This window comes from Narcine bancroftii, chromosome 12 (genome assembly GCF_036971445.1).
Source record: "Narcine bancroftii isolate sNarBan1 chromosome 12, sNarBan1.hap1, whole genome shotgun sequence".
Taxonomy (NCBI): Eukaryota; Metazoa; Chordata; class Chondrichthyes; order Torpediniformes; family Narcinidae; genus Narcine; species Narcine bancroftii.
The window spans coordinates 77,769,218-77,796,929 of record NC_091480.1 but is presented as its reverse complement, the minus strand read 5'-3'; the positions used below and the strand labels follow the sequence as shown (position 1 = coordinate 77,796,929).

General features: G+C 40.0%; 1 long non-coding RNA gene across 2 annotated transcripts in view; it reads left to right on the top strand.

The window, feature by feature from the left end:
- Window positions 1-318: 318 nt before the first annotated feature.
- Window positions 319-27,712, top strand: part of LOC138746440 (uncharacterized) — a 52,809-nt gene continuing 25,415 nt past the window's right edge. Inside the window, exons 1-3 of one of the 2 annotated variants that reach the window (XR_011346958.1) lie at window positions 319-367; window positions 13,575-13,645; window positions 25,800-25,952. This is a non-coding gene — a long non-coding RNA (uncharacterized lncRNA). Of the gene's footprint in view, window positions 368-13,574; window positions 13,646-25,799; window positions 25,953-27,712 lie in introns of those variants that run through there. The other variant, XR_011346957.1, reaches the window with a different exon arrangement.

The following is a 27,712-nucleotide window of genomic DNA, read 5'->3' as shown; positions in this document are numbered from 1 at the left end:
GGCGCCCGAACCTGGAGTCTCTTTTGCAGCCGTAATTTCTTCCTGACTATCAAGTCCCCCGTCGCTATCATTCTATCTGACATCCCCCTTCCCTTTTGACGGTCAGAGCTGACCACGGTGCTATTGATCTCGCTGCTGCCTTGTCGAGGAAGGTCACCCCCATCACTCGGCCTACCTTCAAAGTCCGCTCCGCTGCTGCACAGGCACAGAGCCCCACTCCAGTCGACGGCCGAAACACCGCGGCCCCTGCCGTTCGCGCCAAAAGTAGGCACCTGCGTATTAGCAACGCGAACAGTCCCGGCTCACCGCGCATGCGCCTGCCGGTTGGGCGGGATCCCGGGAGCGAGCTTGTCGAGGAGGGAGAGAGGTAAGAGCATTTAGATCTCCGTCTCTCCAGATCTGCCCGGGTACGATATACCCTCTGCGTGGGAGCTTGGATGTCCGGCACTGGGGGGGGGGGGGGGGCAAGTCCGGGGCATCGGGAGTTTAGATGGGCGGCCGGGGCTGGAATCCACGGTCAGGAGCTCGGATGGCCCAAATTAAGGGGTTGGGTGGGGGGGCAACTTTAATATGGGTCATACAACCGATTTTTGTGCCAAAAAAGGGGGGTGGATTGATTATTACTATTGCACGGTTTTGACAATGACCCGAGTATATATGGGAATATAAACAGAAATCTGGGAACATTCAGCAGGTCAGTCAGTGTCTGGAAAGAGAAACAGTTAACGGTTCAAAGTTGAGACCTGTAATGGCAGCACTGGATTCAATTCATAAAGAGTATAAAGTCACTAAAAGATCTCTAGTTCCCTAATCAAATTTGCCTCTGGGAGGAAGAGCACTGACTTTCGGAAGAAATGATAATTGCCCATCAAGATTGGAATTGCTACGTGGTACCATCTGGCGACACCCCATTAAATTAATCGCATGCAGCAAACTACTGGTGAGGCACCCGTGGAATCGAGTCATTCTGTGGAGAATGACTGCTCAAGCTTCGCTTTCATGGCTTATGGAAGGATCTGAACCTTTGAGATTAGATTGCCTTTCCCTGTGTTGGTCAGGTAACACGACAGTCCTTGCAGAGGTAGTGCCATTTTCTGGATGAATGCTCGATTTCTTGGTGGCAGCATTCTGCATGACTCTGTTACTTCATTGAGGAAGATGACTTTGCCAAAACTTTGCACCCATCGAGCAAAGGGGGCTATCTCCTCTCAACAAAATTGGTAAAACTTGAGAACAGAGAGCGGCTAAGGCACACATGTCAAACTCAGGCCCGCGGGCCAAATTTGGCCCGTGATATAATTATATTTGGCCCGCAATATCATATCAAATATGTATTAGAGCTGGCCCGCTGGCCACCGCGCCAGTATAGCGCATGCACAGCTAATACTACAAATCCCAGAATGCTTTGCAAATGCATTGGCGCCGGCCCGTCAGCCCGCTAATCGCCCCCACCTCCTCTCTTTACTTTCATTAGCATCTGCGACCTGTCGCCCAACTCACATGTAATAAACCCCTTACGGAAAATGGCCAAACGAAAGACAGAAAACAGGACCTTTCAAGACAGTGGGAGGCAGACTATATGTTCATCATTTTAAAAGACAAACCTGTTTGTCATTGAAGCAAGTTGTTATTTTTTTGACTTGTTGGCTTGTGAAAAAAAATACATTTAAAAGGAGCTTAAAGGCTATAGAGGAATATTATTTATTGAATATTTTATTTCTCATTTGTTAATGCTTCTTCTGGAAAGAGTTTAACCAAAACTATTATTAAACATTTATTTTAATAAGAAAAAGTTTAACATTACATATGTTGAAAGAAGAGAAAACATGCAGATGTTGTTGAAAATTTTCAATAAATATTTAGTTTGGCCCACGACTTAGTCCAAGTTTTTAATTTTGGCCCTCTGTGAATTTGAGTTTGACACCCCTGGGCTAAGGATTAATGAGAGGCTCTTTAAACAGCACATGATAAGTGAAATATGACGAGAGCAACCAGGCATCAGAGCCGGGATTTGAGGGCAAGAAGGACTCGTGAAGGGCCTCAGGTGCTGAAGACTTCCTGATCTTGTGGGAGGAATGGATCTGGAGCTCGGGTTGCTGATGGACCGACCAAACAGGAGTCTATGTGGCTACAAGAGCGCAGGGAGCGAGCCCACAGACACTCAGTGACTCGGAAGGAACTCTCTCTCTTGCTTCTCTTTCTCCTACTGTTCGGGGTGCTGCAAATGTTCATGGTGACTTTTGGCAGATAAAAGTTAAAGAATATCATTTCTCAAAAAACAAAGAATTTGGACTTGATTTGGATGGAGCACAAAAAAGATTTGTTATGATAGCCCTAGCTGTAGCAAAAAAATGTATTATGTCAACCTGGAAATTAGAAGATAATTTGAGAATACAACAATGGTATATAGAAATGAATAAATGTATTCCATTAGAAAAAATAACATACAATTTAAGAAATAACATTACAATATTTGAACAAATATGGGAGCCATACATGAAACACAATAGAGAAAACCTACCGTGGACATCTACCACCTAAAATGACAGAAGGAGAAGATAATGAAAAGAACTGATTCAGTGGAATTTCTTGTTTATTTTTATTGAGTGACAACATTGTTTAAAGGGTTTAGTGTATCTTATATTCTGAACTTTAAATAAGTGGGAGGGGAGGTGAGGGAGGGAAGGGGGAGAAAACGACACTGTATATATTTGAAAAGGAAAATGTATGTATCTTGATCAATATGGTTTATAGTGTGAAAAATAAAAAAAATTAAAAAAAAAGAATATCATGTCTCCCACCCGCCCCCCATTTGACGAGATCAACCAGGATCGTGGTCTGAAGAGGGCGCACAAAATTGGAGAGGACCCCTACCACCCCGCACAAAGCATTTTTCAGCCGTCAGAAAAGAGATACAGGAGTATCCGAGCCAGAACCATCAGGCTGAGGAACAGCTTTTTCCCACGGACAGTGAAGAACTGAATGAACTGCAGATACTAAGCCTCATAGTGTCTATTTATTTATTTATTTGTGTGTGTGTGTGTGTATTTATATACACACACACACACCAGCAGGATACCCTGCGTTACCCGGGAAATAAAACACTCAATTGTTGAATACATGGCTGAAACAAAATACCCCAAAAAACACTTGATGGTAATTTGCATAGGCCTGAGCACTGAGACGGGCATATCACTGCTGTTCTGTTTCCTGCTCATTGCTTGTCTTGAAGCCTCAATAGTGAGGTGAGACTGATGTTCCTCTGCTGTCTCTTGCTTTCTCCTTTATCTAACTCTACAGACTTGTGAAGAGCTTCTGCCAATGTTGTTTCGGTTTTTTTGGGCCCATGTTGAACTGGATTTGCCATTTTTTTAATTCTGAATGTACATTGATACACAGCGCTGTAACTAACTGAGGTGTCCCTGCTGCAAGTTCAATTTTTTTAAAAATTTTGAACTTCATATAACCATATAACCATTTACGGAGCGGAAACAGGCCATGTCGGCCTTTCGAGTCCACACCGGTTCGGTCACATCCTGACATTCAGCATCAAATGTTACCAAAATTATAGTAAATAGAAATGCAAGTCAGTGCAAATTGGTCAAAACATTTTCAAACTTCATATGACCTTCAAGGTTAAATTCAATGAGGTCATGACAATCAGCATCAAATGTTAGCCCTACTAAACCTCCTTGGACATTTCTAGAGTGCATCATTTTGATTTGCAATGGAGAACAGATATTACACACACAACACATGCAGTACCTATATACACACACACATATGTACTGTACTGCATGTATTGTTTGTTAGTGTGTTTTTGTCTAGTTCTACACTTGCACCAAGGACCAGAGAATGCTGGACAATTGGATGATAGGGTGGCACAATTAGCACAATGCTATTACAGTGCCAGCGACCTAGGTTCAAATCCGGCGCTGTTTATAAGGAGTTTGCACATTCTCCCTCTGTCTTCATGGTCTTCCTCCCAACCGGGGGTTGGAGGTTAATTGGGAGTAATTGGGTGGCACGGAAGGGTCCACTACCATACTGTCGGTCTAAATATAAAAATAATAACCTTAAACTTGGACTTTGTGTTACATTTAAAAGCAACCTTGAATGGTGGGGGGGCCAGGCCAAAAGAAGTCAGCCACAGGCCTTGCCCCATCCTCCTGATAAGGTCAGAATCTGGAGGAAACTCATCTACTGATACTGTGATTAGATGGATGTAATAGAAGAGTTTGAAGTCACCGGTAGATACTTGATTACACCGAACACAGTGTGTAAAGGATGAGCGTGACATGCAACAATGGTCCACTGAAGATGAATTACTCCCACCTGGCCATTCTACTCTTGCTCGCCCAAACTCAAATGTCGAAGTCTTTTAACCTGAAAGAAAATGGAAGACTGACGCGGTTCTCACAGTGGTTGTCACAATGCTATTAGAGTACCAGTACATGTACAATTGGATGATGGGTGGCACAGTTAGCACAATGCTATTACAGTGCCAGCAACCAGAGTTCAAATCTGGTGCTGCCTTTAAGGAGTTTGCACGTTCTCCCTGTGTCTTCATGGATTTCTCTGGGGGCTCCAGTTTCCTCCCATCCTTCAAAACATATGGGGCTGTAGGTTAATTGGGGTATCTGGGTAGCATTGGCTTGTGGGCTGGAAGGACATGTTATAGTGCTGTATGTCCAAACAAGGATCTGGAGCTCTCTATTGTGTGGAATAGAAGGTGGAGGAGAGAGGATGAGATGAAAAGAGGTGGGAAAAGCTCAGTGTGCAGCTGAAGCATGTTCCACTGGGGTTGAATGGTTATTTCTGTGTTGCAAATTCAATGGTCCAGAAGAGACTGAATTCATCTCTCTGCCTTCGCTCCATAATCTGTTGTCATATTAGTGTCAGAGCACAGAAGCAGACTATTCAGCCCACTGGGTTTGTGTTGCCCATTTAGTTCCTATCTCTATCAATCCAATTTCCCAGCACTTGGTCCACATCCACCTGTGCCTTGATGATTTAAATTCTACTCGAGATAGCTGTGGGGCCACCACGTCTCTCTCAGGCACTGAATTCCAGATTCCAACCTCTCTCCAGGTGAAAAAGTTCTTCCTTACAAGCACTGTTCCCTCTAAGCTGTGTGCATGTGCACGAGCACACACTTTTGCAACCAGTGCACATTGGAAAATAATGTGCGCACAAAAGACTAGTGACCTAGTTCAAAGTACAGAATAAAATCTTAACTAAATACATTACTTCATAGAATACAATCATACTTGTATTATATTAAAATATGCCGATACAATTTTATTAGCCATGAGAGCTAGGTTGTGCAAAAATTATCTTGAAACAATTTCAAGTTTACATTTGCACAAGCATTCAGTGAGCACCTGCTTTCGTCACAGGAAAAGAATTTGCACAACATCAGATTTTTGCACACACTGACAACTAAAAATTAGATGGAACATTGCCTACAGGTTCTGAAAGGCTCTTCCATCTAAATCTCGCACCACCAGGTTCAGGAACAGCTGCTACCCCTCCACCATCGGATTCCTCAACAACAAACTCAATCAGGGACTCACTGAAGGACTCTTTTGCACTTTATTGATGTTTTTTCTCTTTGTTTTGCCTAGTCAGTTTGTTTATATTTCTTTACTTGTTTACATGCATTTGTTGAGTACAGGTTTTTTTGCACTACCAGAATGGTAATTCTGCCTCACCCGCAGGAACAAGAATCTTTGGGTTGTATGCACTTTGACAATAAATCTGAAATTTGAATCTGACTAGACCTGTGCCCATTTAGATATCTCTGCTGTGGTATAATGCTGTATACCTCTCCTGTCTATGTTATCAATGGAGAGCCAATCTCATTCATTCCAGGAAGCCCTGAGAAAACATCTCAGCAGCAAAAATGACCCTGGTTGCTTCACCTCCTAACAGACTTTGACAAGAGGGAGAGCTTTGTCATTTGTCAATGCTCCAACAGACTAACAGTTTTTAAAGAGTATTATAACTAATGCAAGGAATTAACAAACCAAAAGCTACACAAGGACAGCAGATGCTGAGATCTCGAGCAAACAAAAAGAAACTGGAGGGACCTCAGCAGGTCAGACAAGTTGATGAATAGTCCTGAACCAAAACATTACCTGACCTGCTGAGTCCCACCAGCAACTGAAGTAAAACATGAAAGTCTGCAGACCACCATGATTGAAGTAAAAACATAATGATTGAGAAACACAGCAAGTCAAACAGTGTATTTTACATAGGAACGATAAAGATAATTACCAATATTTTAGGCTTGAGCCTTTAGCGCCACTTTAGGTGCCTACCTCCATTTTATTCATGTCTTGATGAAGGACTCAAGCCTGAAATGATGGTTATGTATCTTTATCTGCGATATAAAGTATGCTGTTTGACCTGCTGAGTTTCTCCCACATTGTGTTTTTACTTTAATCACTGTCTCTAGACTCTCGTGTTTTACTTCTATCAGTCCTCTCTTCTAATAGTGCCACCCACTTTCTTTTCTTCCCTATCCCTCTGTCCTTCACTCTCCATCCCCTTCCTTCTCCATTTACAGAGCTATTCCCCCCACCCCCATTTGCTGGTATGCCCTCCCTCCCTTATTCACCTATTACATCCTACCTGTGGGACTGTGCTTTCCCCCTGCCCCTCCCACCTCCACTATTTTGTTTGGGCACCTGACTACATTTTTCTCATACCTTGATCTTCTCCGTGGATTATCTCCTTGTCATGGTGGAGAAGCTTGTGTGGTCCTGTGATCCTGAGAGATGTCGTCTGGAGCTCTTCTCCTGGTAGGGTCACCCATGGGTGAGGTCCCTGACAAAGAATAATCTAACCAAGTCATCAACGGTAGAACAGGCAGATGAAGTTACTCTGAACTCAACAGCTGTGAAGGTGGGGAAAGGCTGAAAAAAAATCTTTCAGCTCCAATCATCGTTGTTTCCATGCCATTGAAATTAGTTGGTTGATTTGTGAAGTATCAAGTGCTTCTTGGAGTGCAACATCAAGTACATGTTAAACAAATACACGCACAGGTATCTTCGCTCAGTGGAAAATGGAACAAAGGCCATCATCCTTGACCTCAAAGGATTGCCATAATATACCTTGATGAAGGGATTAACCCAAAACGTTGGATATGTATTGTTACAGGATCAAATCAGCAACCACAAAGAAGTCATATCACACAGGGGTAAAGATGAACAATTACTTTATTAACAAAAATTCACCTTCAAACTTTAATTCAAAATTCCCCCCCCCCCTTTTATAACAATGCCCACTGGTTACTATGCAAATTTCTATAACAGTGTAAAACTAATAAATTCCCCAGCCTAAATATAACATATGTAATCAAAGTCTTAGGTACACTTCCAACCAGCCCACTTAGATCCAAACAAACACAAAACACACAAAACTTTGATCTCAACCGAAGCAAAGATCATTAACAAAATTCAGTTTGTTTGGTAAACTGAAGCCAAAAGATCTTTGAGAGAGAGAGAGATAGAGAGCACAAAATTTGAAGTAGTCTTGTGTTGCTTGCAGAGAGAGGGAGGAACAACTGGCTTGGTCTGGATGCTTCTGGCTGCCTTCGGAATGTTCATCTTTTTTGAAATCCCAACATTCTAAACTGTCCCCCAGACCATGACTCATGCTCTGGGCCTCCTTCCACTCCACAGCACCACCCAGTGGTGGTTTATCGGCAAAGTCCAGAAATTTTTAGATCATTTTCTGCACATGCTCAGTCCATCTCCCAATCTCTCAAGCAGTCCACCTTTTCCTTGGCTCTTAAAGGCAAGCTGTCACTTTTTAACATAAAGCCACACATAGGTCAATACACAACACATAACTCTGTAACACTATATTTATCTTTGCTATTTAAAGTACACTGTTTGACTAGCAACTTTTTGTTTGATTATTAAAACATATAAACATGACATTCAAGTTGTTAATTCTAAACATTGATTTCAAGCATTTAGCTACAGAGAAATAATTTCCACTCTGAAGGAGATGAATCCCATTGCAATGGGGTTTCTGATCCTACTGGCTTAGCAAAGAGCAGCAGATGGACACTGGGACTATGATGGAGCAGGGTGACAGGCCAATATTGGAGAATCACCATGACTGTAAATAAGGCCATTTACTGTTTTGTATTCCTTGAATATTTATTATGAATAAAACTTATTTTGAAATAAAAATAAGAGAACGACTACATACTGCATACATGATAAAGGGGTTTGACTCGAAATGTTGACCATTTCCACCCATGGATTCTAAGTCTCTTCAGGATTCCAGCATCCGCAGCTTTTCAAATTTCAGAATTATTGTCCGAGTACATACATGACATCAGATACAACCCTGAGATTCCTTTTTCCTGCGGGCGTGACAGAATTACCACTAATTGATAGTGCAAAAAATAAACTGTACACAGTATAAACATGTAAACAAATAAAAGAAGTGTAAACAGATAACAAATGTAAACAAACTGACTGTGCAATACAGAGAGAACAAAGAAAATCAATCAATAAAGTGCACAAGTAAGAGTCCTTAAATGAGTCCCTGATTGAGTTTGTTGTTGAGGAGTCTGATGGTGGAGGGGCAGCAGTTGTTCCTGAACCTGGTGGTGCGAGTCTTGTGGCACCTATACCCCTTTCCAGATGGCAGCAGGAAGAACAGAGCGTGTGCTGGGTGGTGAAGGTCTTTGAAGAACTCCTGAAGAAATAGAAACGCTGACATGCTTTCTTGTACAGTGTGGAGATTGACCCCAGACCTTGGTGTTATTAGCACCACGCTCTGACCATGCCTCTGATATGTTTTTTTTAATATTTCATTTAAGATTTTTCCAAACTCACCCAATAATTCACAGTACAACAATCACGTTTATCAAGTATATTTATATTTCTACTGAATCTGGTTTTATCTCTCACCCCCCACCCCCCCACCACCACCACACAAAATAACAAAAAAGAACATATGAACCATTTAAATAAAGAACCTTAACTTACATGAAAAGGCAAAAACAAGACACCACTGACCGAGGACAAATAACAATTAAAGAAAAACACAGGGTCTATCAACACCCATCCTCCAGGTCTCTTACATTCAGCTCGACTTAGCTTGATTGGAATGGAATCCCCCCCCCCCCCCCCCACCGTCCACCCTCCAGGAAAAGAAGGACGGAGGGGTGGGGGGGCAGACAGCGAAGCACTAATCCTTGCATCTTTGTAACACAGGTAGGGTTGCCAGATTTTAAGAAAGGTTTCATTTTTTTCCCTTAGATTATGTAATTTTCTCTAAGGGAATACAGTTCTGCATTTCCATATTCCAGCACACAATGCCCAGATGAGAGTAACTGCTATGCACTCCTGGCCACTGCCAGAGTGATCAACACAAATTGGATTTGAAATTTGGACAGCTTCATTGTAAGCCTTATATCCATGATGTTTCCCAACAGGAATAACTCTGGGTACTGTGGAAACTCTTTACCTATGATTTTCTCTAGGGCTTGGCCCCAAAAGGGCCTCACCTTTGAGCATGACCAGGTTGAGTGCACAAAGGTTCTTGTCTTTATGCCACATCACATCTGAAGCATTGATCTGAAATTTCTGGTTTACCTTTATTCAATTTCTGTGCCATGAGTTGTAGCTGGTGAAGAAAGTTATACTGCACAAGTCTCTATCATGAGTTAATTATTGTGGTCATGCTATCATGACACAGGTCCGACCAGCACTGTTCATCTATCGTAACACCTAGGTCCAACTCCCGTCTCTGCCTTGACCTATGAAGCCCTGGTTATGGGCCTTCTGCTTGGAACAGGGAATACACTGCTGAAATAAACTTTTTTACATTCCCTCTTCGAATCAGAGTCTCCATGTCCCCGTTAGGGCCATGGTTGGATCCAATTTGTCCCTCAAGAAAGATCCTAACTGAAAGTAGCAAAAGAGTATCCTATTTGACAAATCATATTTAATTCTTAACTGCCCAAATGAGATGAGCTGCTCCCACTCATGACAGTCCTCAATACACCTGATCCCCTTTTGGCACCAGGTGTCCAGGATCTCATTATCAATAGTCAATGGTATTAAATTATTCTGAGTCACGGGGGTTTTTAGAGACAACCCCACCTTCTGGCCTCCTGGCTTAGAGGGATATGGGCCAAAAGCAGGCAGGTGGGACTAGTGTGAATAGGACATTTTAGTGGTTTGGGCAAGCTGAAGGAGCTGTTTCCATGCTTTGACACTGTGGGCTATTCCCCTTCACGAAGGGGTAAAATATCAGGGTGCAGATATTTAAGTTAAATGCTAGAAAAATTAGAGAAGCTTCTCAGACTTGAGGCCTGCAACGAGTGGTGTGCCTCTGGGATCAGGGCTGGGACTATTGTTGTTTGTCATTTATATCAATGATCTGGATGATAATGTGGTCAATTAGGCAGCAAGTTTGCAGATGACACAAGATTCGAGGAGTTGTGGACAGCGAGGAAGGCTTTCAAAACTTTCAGAGGGATCTGGACCAGCTGGAAAAATGGGCTTAAAATATCGGATAGAATTTAATGCAGAGGAGTGTGAGGTGTTGCATTTTGGAAGGACAAACCAAGGTCGGACATAAACAGTAAATGGTGGGGTACTGAAGAGTGCAGTAGAACAGAGGGATCTGGGAATACAGATACATAATTCCTTGAATGTGGATAGGGTTGTAAAGAGAGCTTTTGGCATATTGGCTTTCATAAATCAAAGCATTGAGTATGAGTTGGAATGTTTTGGTAAAGTTATATAAGACATTAGAGAGGTCAAATTTGGAGTACTGTGCCAGTTTTGGTCACTTAACTATAGGAAAAATAGCAATAAGTTTGAAAGAGTGCAGAGATAATTTACTAGGATGTTGCCAGGACTTCAAGAACTGAGTTACAGGGAAAGATTAAAAAAAAGGTTAAGACTTTATTCCCTGGAGTGTGGAAGAATGAGGAGATTTGGTAGAAGTATACAAAATTATGAGGGGTATAGACAGAGTAAATACAAATAGACTTTTTTCTACTGAGGTTAGGGAAATACAATCAGAGGGCATGGGAAAGGGGAAAGGTTTAGGGGGAACTTCTTCATGCAGAGAGTAGTGGGAGTGTGGAACGATCTGCCAGCTGAAGTGGTGAATGCTGGCTCAATTTTAAAATTTAAGACAAATTTGGACAGTTACATGGATGGGAGGGGAATGAAGGGCCATGGGCTAGGTGCAGGTCAGTGGGACTACAATAGTTCGGCACAGACACAGACTAGTAGAGCCTAAGGGCCCGTGTTCTGTGCTGTAATGTTCTATGGTTCTATTGACAGATGAATGCAGATTGTTTCTCTGAAAGAGAGAGATGCATGTCAGGAACTTTCCATCTGAATTTCATTTAAAAAGCTGCTTAATTGTGCATTTGAAGAGCTGCCACCAGCAAGACCATGCACTGCAAGGGGGTATTTTCAACGTTCAGAGATAATGATGGATTGGACTGACCTCCTGTGTTTCATGAATTCTCATCAATTATGAGGAAATATATTCATTTTAGTTTCTGACTGTGATTGAAAGAAAACAAAAAAAATGGTGAATTATCTTGAGAAAAAAACCCAGCCACACTCTATAAATAACTGGTTTGAACAAGAGATTGAATCAGTGCAATCTAATTCCACATCATCTGATTTGATAACTTGTTTTGACAAAGGACAATCCTGTGGTGTGATCAACCAGATGTGGTAACATTTGCTTATGCATTCTCCATTACCAGTCCTTAGATGTCTGGCATTTAATATTATAATCACCGTCAGATTGAAATGTTTCTCTGGCCGGTGAATCGGGCAACTCTTTAATTTTATGGATTTCTCTGCATCAAATGTGTGAGAATGTGTCCAGAATGAAAAATTGGGAAAAGAAAGGTGCTGTCCCTTTATCGCCCCTGCTGTCTGAATATTTATCAAAGCTCCTTAATTAGATACTTCAAGCATCTTAATTTAAAGCATTCCTGTTAAGTGGAGATCTATGGATTGTACACAACGTACAGATAGAGTGACACTGCATTTAAATCAGGCAATGGCGTGCAGAAGGCAACAACAAAGACTTACATTTCTACAGCTTCTTTCAGATCCTCTTTTGGCTTCCCAAGCATTGAAGTATTTATGAAATACGATTGCTGTTATTATTGTAGGAAACATGGGAGGCACCTTAAGCATGCACTCATAAACAGTTGCATGATACCGAGCGAAACAGGATAGTCTGCAGGTGCTGCAGGTGCTGTGATTGCAGTGCAATGCACAAAAGTGCCGCCGAAACTCAGCAGGTCATGCAGCATTTATCCCTTTACTTTCTGGAGATGCTGCAAGACCTGCTGAGTTACTGCAGCATTTTTATGCATTACGTATGATACTGAGCAGTTACTTAGCTAAAATTGGAACTAACTTTCATCCAGTCCAATCCAACAGAGTGTAACACCTTTGTTCACTTCAAACTCCTGATAAAAAATGTAAAATTGGCCAAAAATGCATAAAAATTAGTGCTAAGGTATTTAACACACAGATTCATTAATAGGATAGAGCAAACAAAGCATTGGAGAAGGAACTCAGCAAATCAGTCAGTATCCATGGGTAGAAATGGTCAGTCAATGTTTTGGGTCTGGACCCTTTCCCAAGACTAAAGGAGAGGGGTGATATTAAGGGATGACATCTAAAGGGGGAAAGAAGCTGGGGAAGGTGCCCATTGGTGTCAGGGCATAGGAAAAAGCTGTGAGAAGTGAATCTTGAGCAGAGCAGTTCCCATACCACAACATGATGCATTCAGCATGTACGCTTTTGATGGTGCACCTATAGACGTTGTTGAGGGACATGGGGGGGATATGCCAAACTTACTTGGTTTTCAAAGAAAGTAGCACGGTTGGCATAGCGGTTAGCTCAATGCGGTTATGGTGCCAACGATTGGGACTGGGGTTTGAATCCCATGCTGTCTGTAAAAAGTTTATATGTTCAACCCATGTCTGCGTGGCTTTTTCCCTGGGGCTCCGGTTTCCTCCCACCATTTGAAACATACCGGGGGTGTACGTTAATTAGGTGTAATTGGGTGGCACAGGCTTGTGGGCTGAAATGGCCGGTTACCGTGCTGTATATCTAAATTAAAAAATTTAAATCTAAAATTTACATCAGTGTTGCCCAGGGCCACAGCCATTTTGACAATTGAAAATCTTGCAGGACTATTACATACAAAACATAATGAACTATAGCACTCAAAAAAGGTGCAAATTTGCAATGTCTTTTTTAATTAATATGCAAATCAGACAATGAGAAAATTAGTTGTCAAGACAGGAACTGGATGTAACAAAGGTACATAGTGTGTTGTGGTCATGTGTGCTTTAGCTGCAATTAAGGAAAGTAGTCATCAAAAAAAAAATTTATTAAAGGATAAAAAGATGCAGGGTTATGGAGAAAGAACAGGGGTATGCGATAATTGGAGAACTCTTTTAAAGATCTAGCATAATACATTTGGCTCAAGAACTATCTGTTTTGTTGTCTCATTGTGATTCTTAAACTTTTAAATTTTTACTTTAGACATACAGCACTGCCAATTCAGCCCTACGAGTCCATGCCACCTAATTATATCCCATGAACCTACACTCCTGGTATGTTTTTGATTATTCTGTTTTCATCCCTCATTTCTTAAAATAAGATTACTTTATTGGCTCCTATTAAGCATTTAGTCCTTGTTAACATTAATTTGATTTTAAAAATTTAAATGCTATATCTTTATTGATACCTTGCATAAAAGATGGATATTTTTAAGTTGAAGAGCTGTTGAAAATGAGTTATCTCAATGTCTTTGACTTATAGTCTCTGTGGGACTCTCTTTTGCTTTCTCTCGTACTCTAAGGGGCACTGGGCGATACTAATGGAGACAGTTTATCTGCCTTTCAGCAGGCAAAAATTAAAATATATTATGAATGTTACATTTTTAATGTGTTATTACATGACAATAACCTTACTACTGTATTCCTGCAATTAGAATATCATAATTGCTTTGAAAACTATCTTCTGTTATCCAATGACAAAAAGAACATTATTTATCATTTAAGTGATGTGGTGATGTCATCAAACATAGGATTGAAACCACTTGTTAGTTGTCTCCATTGAGGTTTAGATTTATGTTCCAAAACTTCTGATTCTGCCAAGAGATTATCACAAATAGTATTACAAATGGGGGGTGGGGGGGGGGAGTGAGATTGTTTCCAAGAGAAAAGTGAAATAAGACTCGAAGGATTGCAGTGAGAGTTAGCATTGAGAATAGTTTGAGTGGCCTCCTACTCAACAGAATGTTGAAATACAATATGAGAAGCCTCAAGTGCAGCAGTATCACAGTTTGGCTAAGAAATGGAAGAAAAGGGAAAGAGAAAGTCCAAAATTTTGCACAATTCAGTGTGGAAGCCTGCATGAAAAGGCTAGAAGACCTCTTTGCAGACAGCAATATACTCAAAACAGAGTAGCACCTTCAAAAGGCACATTCATTGAGTACTGCTGTTGGAGACTGTAAGACACAGTGGTGTCACTAGGGTTGGTGTCACCCAGTGTCACCACCCCTTCTCCATGGACCTCTTCCTATACCAGATCATACAGAATCCTTAGTAATGTTTTTTGTGCTAATGTTACCCGTAAATCGTAATTCCCATATATTACTGAATGGAATGGCAATAGAAGTGAGATAAACTAGCAAAATTGAAATTACACCTTTAAATTACAATATCATATGAACAGCCTAAATGTATTTACATTTACATAGTTTCAAGTGGTTAAAGTGAAAATTCGGTAAGAAAACAATCGAATTCAAAATAAAAACATTTAAGAAATACATCAAAATTATGATAGAATAGCCCTGCACAGTTAAATAAAGACAAATTAGCAATATTTGAAAAAATATATATAGTTGTAAAAAATATAGAATAATATGTGGTAAATAGAGTTGTAAATTGCTTAAATGTAATATTTCTTCGATTGTACGAATACTAACAAAAAAAATGTTTTGTAAAATTTTTCTGCATTGAATTACCACATTATTAGTAACTAAGCATAAGCCTTTTTTGATTTTTCTCCTTTTCCTTGAATTACTACTTCATTCTCAAAAATATTGTTGATATCGGTTCACAAATACTAATGACCACTATATTGTAGCTAAAACATCATAAAATTTGACAAAAACAGTGACTATAAAAACACCAGCAGCAACGAAAACAACAGCGCATGCTTATAGCACGTTCATATGAAACCATATGATTTGAAGCGTCATTGTAATTGGGTAATAAAGGACAGCTCTGACTGGAGTACATTAGAAGGTTCAAAAAGTAAATTACCATAGAGTTTTAGCCTTGTAGGTATATTGATACAAGTAAGGTGGCCTTACGAAAAATGCTTTTGCTGTTATAACTAACTGCAGGGATATTTTTATTAAAAAATAATATATTTCTGCTGAAACACCCTTTGTGGTCCGCACCCTCAGCACCTCCCTAGTGATGCCAGTGATAAAGCAGACATATTAAGGGAGATTCTCTCTGAGACATGTTGCATACTGACTCATCTGGCAGCTCCACAGAAAAGCAAACATGTTCTTTTCTCAGAAAGGGCAGAATTATTTCAATCCACATCAGACTTCTGCAAAGTTTGGTATGAGAAATATCAAAGCAACAGTATTTGACTACATTATTGCAGTAAAGGATTTCTCCAGGCATTTAATGAATTGTCGAGCCTTCTGTGGTGGAAGGGGTCTGAATGTGGCTTCAATGAGAAACAGATTCAGTACAAATTGTTAAATATTCAGCAACTTATATTTAACCAGCTTTGCAAAATTATAATCTCAGTGTAACTGGTAACAAAAAATGCCCAAAATGTTCACCCATCACCAGGCAGGGAGAATGACAGTAGGTAATAGTCAGAAGGGAACAGCAAAACCCCTTTCATTCCAAACATAGAGTCAACACCAGATGAACGTCCATAAGCAGCACATTTTCTTGCCACAGATGCAATGATATCTGTTTCTTTGTGGAGGCAAAATGTTAAATGCATCAGAAGAAAAAATATATGGGAGATCAGAACACAGGACAATGAATCAAAGCAGTGCTACCAATGTGATCCCCTTCATAGAAAGGACATTTCTCCATCAGAAATTTGCTGAGGGAGTCCGCATTAAGGGTAAATCGGATAGGCCGAGACCTTCACAGTGTCGGTAAGGCAAGTGAAATGACAGGAAGGTGCAAGATTTCAATGTATATGACTGGGATGTACAAATGAATATTGATACCACAGGGAATTGTCCTAAAGTGGGTTGAGAAAAATGCAACAGAAAATTCAGCTTTTGTCAGAAAATACAATTAAAACTCAAGACCAACTTGAGTGAAATACTGAGAGAATACAATGCTCTCTGTGTGACAACTGGCCAGAGATTGAAATTGCTGATAGTAATAATTAACTAAACAGAGTGGCTAAGAAGACCAGAAATCTGTTGGGCAGCTGTGTTTAATGTTCAAGCAGGTGCTTTAGGCAAATGATTTGTTAGGTGAAAGATTCTGACTTAGGTAGCAGGAGCACAAGTTTTTATCTAGCAACATACCAATGATGGTTTTCTGGTAACCGTTGCAGCAAATTACACTTCTGATCCAAATCCATGAGTACCCTTTTAAAGACTGGACCAGTTCACCTGAGAATCCTAATGTGAATATTCAGTCAGTTTTTGCACACTCAGTTTGTTTACAGTTCTTTATTTCTTTATTTATTTACAGTTTTTTTATATGACCAATAAGTGGTCATTCTGCCTTGGCCTCAGGAAAAAGAATCTCAGGGTTGTATGTGATATCATGTATGAACTCTGAAAATAAATCTAAAATCAAAATCTAAGCAAGGGACTTAAATTATTCCCTGATCATAGATGTCAGAAGAGTCAATCTCAGCATCCTGATGAGACAAAGTTTAGATTAATTACACTCCGAGTGTAATGGCAGTCTATTAGAAATGTGAATGTTCTTGCTTGTAGTTTGCTATATTAGCCATATATTGACCAATACATTGAAGATTTAATGTCAGTGTTCATTTGATCAGATTTTATTTCAAAACAGCCAAGACACCCTTACAGACAAGGAGGTGGCCACTGATTATTTCAATGTTCATGTTGAATTTTAACGGAAAAGGATCATTTCAGGTGCTTATTGATGCTCATTTGATCGAATTTACAGCTGTGGCATTCTGAGCAACAGAACTTACAATGGAGGGGCTGTCATTGATTTTTACAAAACACAATATACCTGACAAGTTGGTTCCTTTCAATGGACATCAATTTCGCATCCAATGTGAACATTTCACAAGGTACAATATTATCCAAACTTTCATTAATCCCCTTTGATCATCCAGCTAATGGTACATGTGAGAGCACTGTACACATTTTTAAGTTGAATTCGAAAACAAGTTTATTGTTATCTGATTGCACAAGTGCAACTCGACAAAATAGCTTTCTCTGGACCTTGGTGCAAACACACAGACACACAACCAGACATAACACACATACAGACAAACAATACACAGGTAGGACAAGTATTCATGTATACAAATAAATAAATAGACATTGCTTCATGAATATGAGAGTCTCGAATGGTTAGTTCAAGCTGTTCCTTTCAGCACTCTCACTGCCTGTGGGAAGAAGCTGTTCCTCAACCTGGTGGTGCTGGCTCTAATACCCCTGTATCTCTTTCCATCAGGAAGTCTTGAAGGACGTTTTCCATGAATCATTGTTTTGCTGAATCTTGTTCAATTATCTATGGCATATTCACCTCAGAAGATATGTTAATGGAGGACAGAGTTTGAAGGTGTTTGAGTTATTATACCCCAGCTCGGGGTAGGGGGGGGAGGGAGATTCAGTGGAGAGATAGCAGCCGAAACAAAAACAAAACCATGATGTTTGGGAAAATCAGATTGCTCTAAGAACCAGCACAGACTTAATGGCCTCAATGGTCTCATTAAATTATGAGGCACAAAGAGTAATATGAAATTACTTTTTTTTAAACTTTATTTATTAATTCAAAAAACAAATAGTATATGACATATACAACAATTAACCATAAACATAAACGTTATTTTTTATATATAGGAAAAAAAAAAGTAAAGAACCCCCCACCATTTTTTCAGCCAACTCTCCTAAGGAGAGCCATAAAGAAAGAAAAAATATTTTAAAAAAATTAAATATACATATTAAGATCTAATCAATGTAAATTGAAATGTAAATATTTTGAAATTGACAACCACTTATTAATAAGAAAATTATAATTATCACGCGAAACATACGTAATTTTTTTCCATTATTAAACAATATCTCATCTCATTATGCCATCTATTAATATCAATCATATTTGTATCTTTCCACGTACTAGCAATGCATTTTTTGGCTACAGATAAAGCTAAATATACAAAAGCAAGCTGAAACTTAGCTAATCCCAAGCCTTTCAGAGGTTGCAAACTGCCCAATAAAAATACTGTCAGATCTAAAAGTATTTTAATCTTATACAGGTATTCTAAAAAACAATTGAATTTTCTTCCAAAAAGATTGTAAATAGATACATGACCATAAATAGTATGAAAAAAAGTTCCAACTATATTACCACATCTAAAACACAAATCTGATTCATGAAAACCATACTTTTTAAATTTTTCAGGTGTTAAGTATAATTGATGTAAAAAAATTATAGTTAATCATTGCATAACGTGCATTTATCAATCTAGTTACACTATCATAAGTAATATGAAATTACTGAAGAAAAAGTTTGAGTCATGACTCATCGCTAAAGAAAGAACTATAACACCCTCTTTCACTCAGAGGGTAGTCTGGATCGGAAACAAATTGCCAGAGGAAGCATCAGAAGCAGATTCAATTTGAACATTCAAAAGGCATTTGAACAGATAATGCTGGTCAATGAAAATTTTGCTTCCTTGACAATTTTGGCTGCAGTTTTTGGATTTTAGGCTGCTGATCATGAAAATAGCCATTAAAAATTTCTATCATGTACCATTTTTTAGATATAACCTGTTTTTGTGATTTCCTGTCATATTTTAAGTCTACTTCAAGCATTGAAATCCATGGTGCAACACGTCATTGAAAAATCCTTTTCTGCATTGGCACTTGGACTTCTTCCCTGCATTCAGTGATGAACATGGTAAAAGGTTTCACAAGGACATTGCCACCATGGAAAAGTGGTATCAGGCAACTAGAATCCATCTTTATTGTTGGAGACTTTTTGACATGAGAGGCATCAGATGCTGAGTACAAACGAAAATCAGTGGCAAAACATTTTTAGGTCAGTTGAACTAACACTATCAGAACCAGGATTTATTGTCATGGACAAGTCATGAAATTCACTGTTCTACAGCAGCGTCATAGAGCAAACATGCATATTATAACCATCTTACAACATTACTATAAAAAATAAAATAATGATAATAATAATAGTGGACGAAAAGTAAGGCCATGTCTTTGGTTCATTGATTATTCAGGAATCTGATGGCAGCGAGGAAGAAACTATCCTTGTGCCGCTGAGTGCTCATTTTTAGGATTCTGTACCTTTTCCATGATGGTAGCAGACTGAAGAGAGCATGGCCTGGGTGGTGGGGGTCTTTGAGGATAGAGGCTGCTTTTTTAAGACACTGACTCATGGAGATGTCTGATGCCTGTGATGTCACAGGCCTCCATACCAGGCAGTGATGTAACTAGCCAGAAAGCTCTCCACAGTACACCTGTAGAAGTTTCCAAGAATCTTTGGTGACATACCGAACTGCCACAGACACCTCACAAAGTATAGCCGCTGGCAAGCCTTCTTTTGATTGAATCAATGTGGAGGCTCCAGGACAGATCATCTGGCACTCAGGGATTTGAAATTCTTGACCCTCTCCACTATTGAGCCCTTAATGAGGATTGGTCATGTTCCCCTGACTCCCTCCTGAAGTCCACAATCATCTCCTTGGTTTTGCTAATATTGAGCGCAAGGTTGTTGATGTGACACCACTCAACAAGCTGATCTATCTCCCTCCTGTACGCTTCCTCATTGCCATTTGTGATTCTGCCAACAACTGTGGTGTCATCAGCAAACTTGTAGATGGCATTGGAATTGTGTCTGGCCACACAGTCATGGGTGTATATTGAGTAGACCAGTGGGCTAAGCACAAAATCTTGGGGTGCTCCTGCGTTGATGGTCATTGAGGAGGAGACGTTGTTTCCAATTTGTACTGATTGTGGTCTTCCAATAAGAAAGTCAAGGATCCAGTTGCAGAGTGGGGTACATAGGCCTAGAGTTTGCAGTTTCTTCGCAAGCACTGAGGGAATAATGATATTGAAGGCCAAGCTGTAGTCTTTGAAGAGCAGCTGTTTTCGAGGTGATCCAGAGATGAGTGGAGAGCCAGCGATTAAACATGCTAATTCAATAAAAGTTCATTTAATGTTTCTCCAACTTCCTGTGAGATACAGCGAATTTGAAATGATCTTTGTGTTCAACTTTGTAACGTTTTCTATCATAATCCCCAATTTTCTATAAGGAAGTAAACCTTTTGAAAAATAATTGTTGTCCAGTATAATTGGATAGGATATGGAGCAAATGCAGGCAAATGGGATTAGCCCAGATTGTTAACAAAAGGCTGCAGATGATATGATTGTAGTAAACACACCGAAATGCTGGAGGAACTCAGCTGGTCTTTTCAGCATCAAAAGGAGACAAAGATATATTGCTGACATTTTGGGCCTGAGCCCTTCTTCAAAGAAAAATCAGAAAAGGCCGAAACAGCATATATCAGAAAATCTCAGAATTCAAACAATGGGGGAGGAATCCAGACCAACAAAAGGTGTTAATTGGATGTGATAAGGGACGAGGTTGAATTTATCATGTCTTTGCAAAAGAAGATAGGGGAGAAATGATGGGGGAAGAAATGGGTGGGGGAGTTTAATGAAAGCCAGAGAAGTCAATATTAATGCTATCTAATTGGAGGGTGCCCAGTCGGAAGATGACATGTGTTGGACTGAAGGGCCTGCTTTGTGCTGTATGTCCCTGACTTTATATCCAGAGGCCCGGACTGAATCTGTAATGATGAAAAGTTTTTTGAAAGAAGGAAATCAATGTGATAATTTTTTAAGTTTTTACTTTGTGCTACCATCATCATAAGCGAAATGCAAGTCCACAGAAATATTCGACATTTACAGGGTACTTCTCAGGACTACAATATGAGCTCAAACTTTCTATTGTCCATCTAACTAGCTTTCTTCTGTGAATTCTTAGCTCACAATATTATTTACACCAGCTTTAATTTCAGAATTTTTCCTTTCAACTTGCTCAGAGTGGGGACAGTAACACGGCATATTTTTATTTGAGGAACTGTACCCGAGTGAGATTAGAATTTCCCACTAGTTTAATTAAGTCATGTATTGAAGCAATATTTTTATTTTGACCTATGATATTGGCATGGATTCTCTTTTTATTGCTTCAATATTAAAATACATAGTGCACCAGTTTAGCTTGCAGGTCACACTGTTCATCTTTCTACATGAAAGGCACTAAGTGGTCAACTAACAGTGGTCTACAGAAGTGTGAAAGTGCTGAATCATGGAGATGGAGAAGAGATTTTTCCACTTTTGGAGTGAGTCAAACAATGGGATGTAAATATAAGTGAGTTGCCAGTAAATCCAACAGGGAATTCAGGATAAATTTTAAATCAAACTAAAAGAACAAGATGCAGGAAAAGCTCAGCAGTTCAGGCAGTATCTATGGAGGAAAAAAGACAGTGGTTAGGTCGTGTTGAACCCCTGCTTCAGGATTGGAGTCTCTCCTCTTTCCATTTTACCAATAAACTGTTGTGAACATGAATCTGAAATTATTACATATTTCACTGTAATTTATTCTCCCCACATGCCTGTAGCCACTGATTTTCAGAGCAGCCTGAAATGTTCTCATGTCAGATGATATTGTTAAGACACTTTCCACTGAATCTGCTTCTGACGTGGTACAAGTTTGTACGACCTTGCGCTGAATGTCAGCAAAACCAAAGAGATGATTGTGGACTTCAGGAAGAAGTCAGGGGAACACAGCCCAGTCCTTATTGAGGGCTCAGTAATGGAGAGAGTCAAGAACTTCAAATTACTGGGTGTCACCATCTCCAAGGATCTGCCCTGGAGTCTCCACATTGATGCAATCACAAAGAAGGCTCACCAATCTCTGAGGAGATTCGGTATGTCATTGAGGATTCTCATAAACTTCTGAAGGTGAACGTGGAGAGCATTCTGGCTGGTTGCATCACTGTCTGGCATGGAGGCACCAACGCTCAGAGATAAACTCCAGAGGGTTGTTAACTCGGCCTGCGACATCACAGGCACCAGACTTCACTCCATCGAGGACATCTACATGAGGCGATGTCTTAAAAAAGCAGCTTCTATCCTCAAAGACTCCTATCACCCAAGCCATATCCTCTTCACTCTGCTACCATCAGGAAAAAGGTACAGGAGCCTGAAGATGAGCACTCAACAGCCCAAGGACAGTTTCTTCCCCGCTGCCATCAGGCTCTTGAATAATCACTGAACCAAAGACACGGTGTTACATTTTGTGCACTATTATTTTTATTTTTTATAGTAATAGCATAAGATGTTTATAATCTAAATATTTGCATGATGATGCTGTCGCAAAACACCAAATTTCATGACTTGGTCATGACAATAAATCCTGATTCTGAGTGTATGGAAGAGATGAATCTCACCTTCAGTCGCACCATTTCCACAAAAGATGTTCAATCTCCTTTTGCACACATCGTCTCCAGATTAAATTCCCAAGAAATGTTTCAGAAGAGCTTTTCCCCCATGTCCCACTCCCAAGCCACCTCGAGGCAATCCAAATGGGAATTCAACATTATTGAACTGCTATTTGCAAAAGATTTCCATCCCATTGTGCTCAAGCTAAAGAACCAGATTATTCCTTTGGATATTATCTCACTTCTGTCTCTGTAGGTGATTTTCTCACTTTCTCATTCATTATTCTCAGTATTATTCTTGGTCTTCTTTTGGAACGGGAGACTATTTCCTCAAGCTGTGTAAAAATACATAACCAACGTTTCTGGCTTGAACCCTTCATCAAGGTATATGCAAAATGTAGACAAGAGCCCGAACAAAATGGTGGGAAGAGGAGGGGCAGGGGGAGAAGCGTCCCTCAGGCAGGAGATAATAGGTGGATAAGAAAGGGAGGGCTCACTAGCAAACAGAGGGAGGGTGGTTGGCTCTGTGAATGGAGTGGGAAGGGGGTGGAGAGCTGGAGGAAAGAAGACAGAGGGATGGGGAAGAGAGGGAGGATTGAGCGTGGGCTAGCAGAAACCAGAGAAGTCAATGGTAATGGCATCCAGTTGGAAAGTGCCCACATGGAAAATTAGGTGTTGCTCCTTCAATTTATGGATGGTCTTGGTTTGACAGTACACGAATCTATTGACAGACATCTCAATGCAGGATTGGGGTGCAGATTTGAAATGGTTGGCCACTGAGTTATCCCTGTCACTGGTGTGGATTGAATGAAGTTTGTTAGAGTAGGTTACATACAAATTACTTTAAAACAGATCTTATTTGAAATAGTGGAGCTCTGCTAATGCTAGACATATCGGCTCCACAGCTTTTGCAAGAGCTTTGGAGAGTGCTCAAGAGACTTCACTAATGGATTGTTGTTTACAAAAGGCAACAGATGAAAGATCTTGTTGGAGCCACAGATTGTCTGGAGTTGTTCTAAGAGGGTCATGTGGTTTTGCAAGCAGAGAGAGAGAGAGAGAGAGAGAGACCGAGATCACTTATACAGTGTTACAGCCAGTAACAGCAGCTGGGACTGGAACAGGACAAGCTGGCAAGCATGTGGAAAGCCCCATTTGGAAGACGGCCTGGTCAAAGCCCTTATGAATCATGCAAGAGGCAAGGACTGGCTGTCTAATGTTTCACTTGGAATAAGAGAAACAAAAAGGAACTCTGTGGTGACCTGAAAGAAAGAGGTTATCATCTGGAGAACCCTGAAGGGCAAGTCTCATCACCAAGACACTGAAGTGACTGATGGAAGTACATCAGTTGTGGATATCCTGGAACAACAAATCTCTCTCTGAAAACCGACAAGAACCTTACTGATGGGTAACCATTTACCTTTTAAGCATCAAAGCCTGGTGAACTTTATAAGTGTTAAATTTTGTACACAGTATAAGAATTGCCTGCAACCAGTGAACTTGGAGGAATGAGAAGTGAGATTGGACTGAGAACCCAAGAATTTTTCTGAACTTACACTCATTACATACACGTGCGCTTATAATTAGAAGGGGGTTAAGTTAGGTTAGTTAATTTAAAGTGTGATTCTGTTTTCATGTTTAAAGATAATTAAAAGCAAACTTTGTTGAAGTAACCATTTGTCTTGCTGAATATCTATTGCTGCTGGGTTTATGGGTCCTCTGGGCTCATAACATCACCTCCAGACCACAATCAGCGTGGATTGGTAAGAACATTTCCTCCATAATTTCCATCAGCAGGGCTGCATATCACCCCCTGCTCTACTCACTTTACACCTACAACGGTGTGGCTTGATACAACAAATTCGCTGGCTATACCACAGTAGTGGGCTGTTGTTATGTGGAGGCCCACCTGAGATTGGAAGTGATCTCACCTGCCAATCAAGGGTTAGGTCTGCCCACCTGTGAGGCTGTTGTGTGATTGGTCCTTGCAGCCGACATGTGATTGGTTCTCCAGGTGCCAATCGATGGTTAGATCTACCCACAGGTGAGGCTGACACACAATTGGTCCTTGCAGGTCACATGGGCATAATAAAACCCCATGATGTGGAGCAGCTCAGCCTATTTTGCTGCTACCTTGAAACCATTGCTGAGCTCCAGGCTGCAGCCCATGGCAGCACTGGAGGGCTGACTGCGATGGGCCTGTCTCAGATCCTGAACCGTGAGTGATGCTGGAGACAAAATTCATGCTATATATTCATTTGTTGTAATTAGGTTCATGTTTATTAGCGTGCTGTGCTTGCTAGAGAGCGAGGAGTGGAAGGTACTGTCTGTTTAACCCTCGCATTCACAATCATGAGTTGGGAGTCACTATCTTGGAAGAACTTTACTAGACCAAACATACTAATGTCATTGTGAAGAAGACACATCAGAGACTCTACTTCCTCAGGACTTTGAGAATGTTCAGTATGACATCAGAAACCTTTGGCCAATATCTACAGATGTGTAGAGGAAAGTATCACAGCCTGGTATGGAGTACCAGTACCCCTGAGCAGAAAGGTCATGGACACAGGCCAGGACATCACAGGCAAAGCTCTCCCTTCTGTCAAGAAAATCAACATGGAACACTGCCATCAGAGAGCAGCAACAATAATAGAATAATTGAACCATAGAATACTACAGCACAGAAAACAGCCCAGTCAGCCCTTTTAGTCTGTGCCAAAAACATCTATCCAGTTTATTTTTAAAACTAAAGAATGATCCCACATTTACCATGTCAGATGGCAACTCGTTCCACACTCTCACCACTCTCTGAGTGAAAAAGTTCCCCCTAATGTTCCTCCTAACCCTTTTCCATTTTACCCTAAGTGCATGTCCTCTTGTATTTATCTCTCCTAATCAGAGTAATCTTGCATTTACTTTGTTTATATCGATCAGAATTTTGTAAACCTCTATAAAATCTCGCTTATTCTTCTATGGTCCAAGGAATAAAGTCCTAACCTGTTTAATCTTTTCCCTGTAACTCAACTCCTGAAGACCTGGCAAGTATCATCAAGGATCCACACCACCTAGCACACACTCTGTTCTCACTACTACCTTCAGGAAAGAGGTCTAGATGCCAGAAGACTCGAACCACCAGGTTCAGGAACAGCTGCTACCCCTCCACCATCAGACTCCTCAACCACAAACTCAAAGGTTCTATTACTTTGCATGTAATATATTACTGATTTTTTTTCTGTATTTCTACCGTTTGTTTATACTTCTTTCTTTGATAACATTTCTCTCATTTGTATACCTGTATTTTTTCTTTTCTTTTCAATATAGTTTTATTGGTTTGGAAGAGAGAAATATTACATGGCATATATTGAACAAACAATAACCGTAAATCTAAATACAATAAATACAGAATGTGAACCACACTGCCTGTCCTGTTTTAACAAAATGCTAAACTGCCAGCTTGATATAGACGACCAATCCTACCCCGAATCCAATCCTGCTGGAAGCAGACAAGGGCATGTCTACCAAGACAGATGTGTAGAGCAATTAATTCTTCCACCACATGGAATAATCTTCTCCCTACCATACTCACACAACCAGGTCCACTTAAATTTAAGGAGGCTCTTTTTCAAAAATCTCCTTCTTTAGCACACTCTCCCCCACCTCCAGTTTAAATTCCATACAGAATATTTTGGAGGATCAAGAACAAAGAAACATGAATCATAAACAAATTATACATTATATTGTATACAAAAATCATATAGTAGAAATTCATTTGGAAAAACTTCAGTTCATATTCCATTATTGAAATCATTTTTTGATAAGATAACTAAATTAAGTAATCTAAATGTAAAGAAAAAAGAAAAAATAACAAATAAAAGAAAGATAAGAAGAAAGAAAAAAAGGAAAGAAACTCCTCCCCGTACTAATCTTGCCTGTGTGACCCTCCCACGAAACACAGTCGTCAGCAAAAAGTAAGCAAAAAATCGAGTTTTGCCCTCCGTATAACGAGCAAGTAACTCCCCATAGCACTCAATCCGATGTAATCAAGTTAAGATAATAGTCCGTAAATGGGCCCTATATTTTTCAAATTTAATCATAGTTTCTTTAATATATCTAATTTTCTCCAAACTCAAGCAAGATATAATATCCGGCATCCAACACATATGAGTAAGTGGTAAACTATCTTTCCATTTAATCAAAATTGCTCGTTTTTGAATTAGATTCAAGAAAATATTTTCCTGTTGAGAATAACCAAACAAAGGAATACAAGGGCAAGGGTCTAATTTGATCCTGAGAATCTCTGATACTGTTTGGAACAATTGTTCACAAAAATCTTTTAATGTTGGACAATCCTAAAACATATGCATCAGTGATGCCTCATGAATTCTGTCACATAATGGATCTATATCAGAATAAAAACAGGATAGTTTAACTTTAGACAAATGTATTCAATATACCACTTTGAATTGCAATAAACAATGTCCTTTTTTCTTGAGCTCAGTTATTGATAAGTGGAAATTCTACCCAGCCCGCAGAAAAAAGAATCTCAGGATTGTATGTGATGTCATGTATGTACTCTGACAATAAATTTGAACATGAACTTGTTTAGGAAAATGTTGATCTTTAATTTGGTTATTATCTCGCTGAATTTTCATTGCATGTCAAAAGTAGTTTGCTGGTTGTGAAAGGGAGGGGTCGGGTGGCTCAGTAAGGCCCATTCACAAAATTCCAACTTGAACATGGGTTAAGCTTGAGAGGTTGGTTGGTCCCTTGCTGTCTTTCATTTTCTGATGCTTGTTGGCCAGACAATAATTCAGGGAAGATGACTCCCGAAGTGTGACTGCAAGATGCCTGAATGCCCTGAAACAACAGGAAGGTAAATGGCTTACAGCATTCAAATCATCTCCTATATTACAACTAAATTATGCAGAGACCTGTTTGGCTCATTG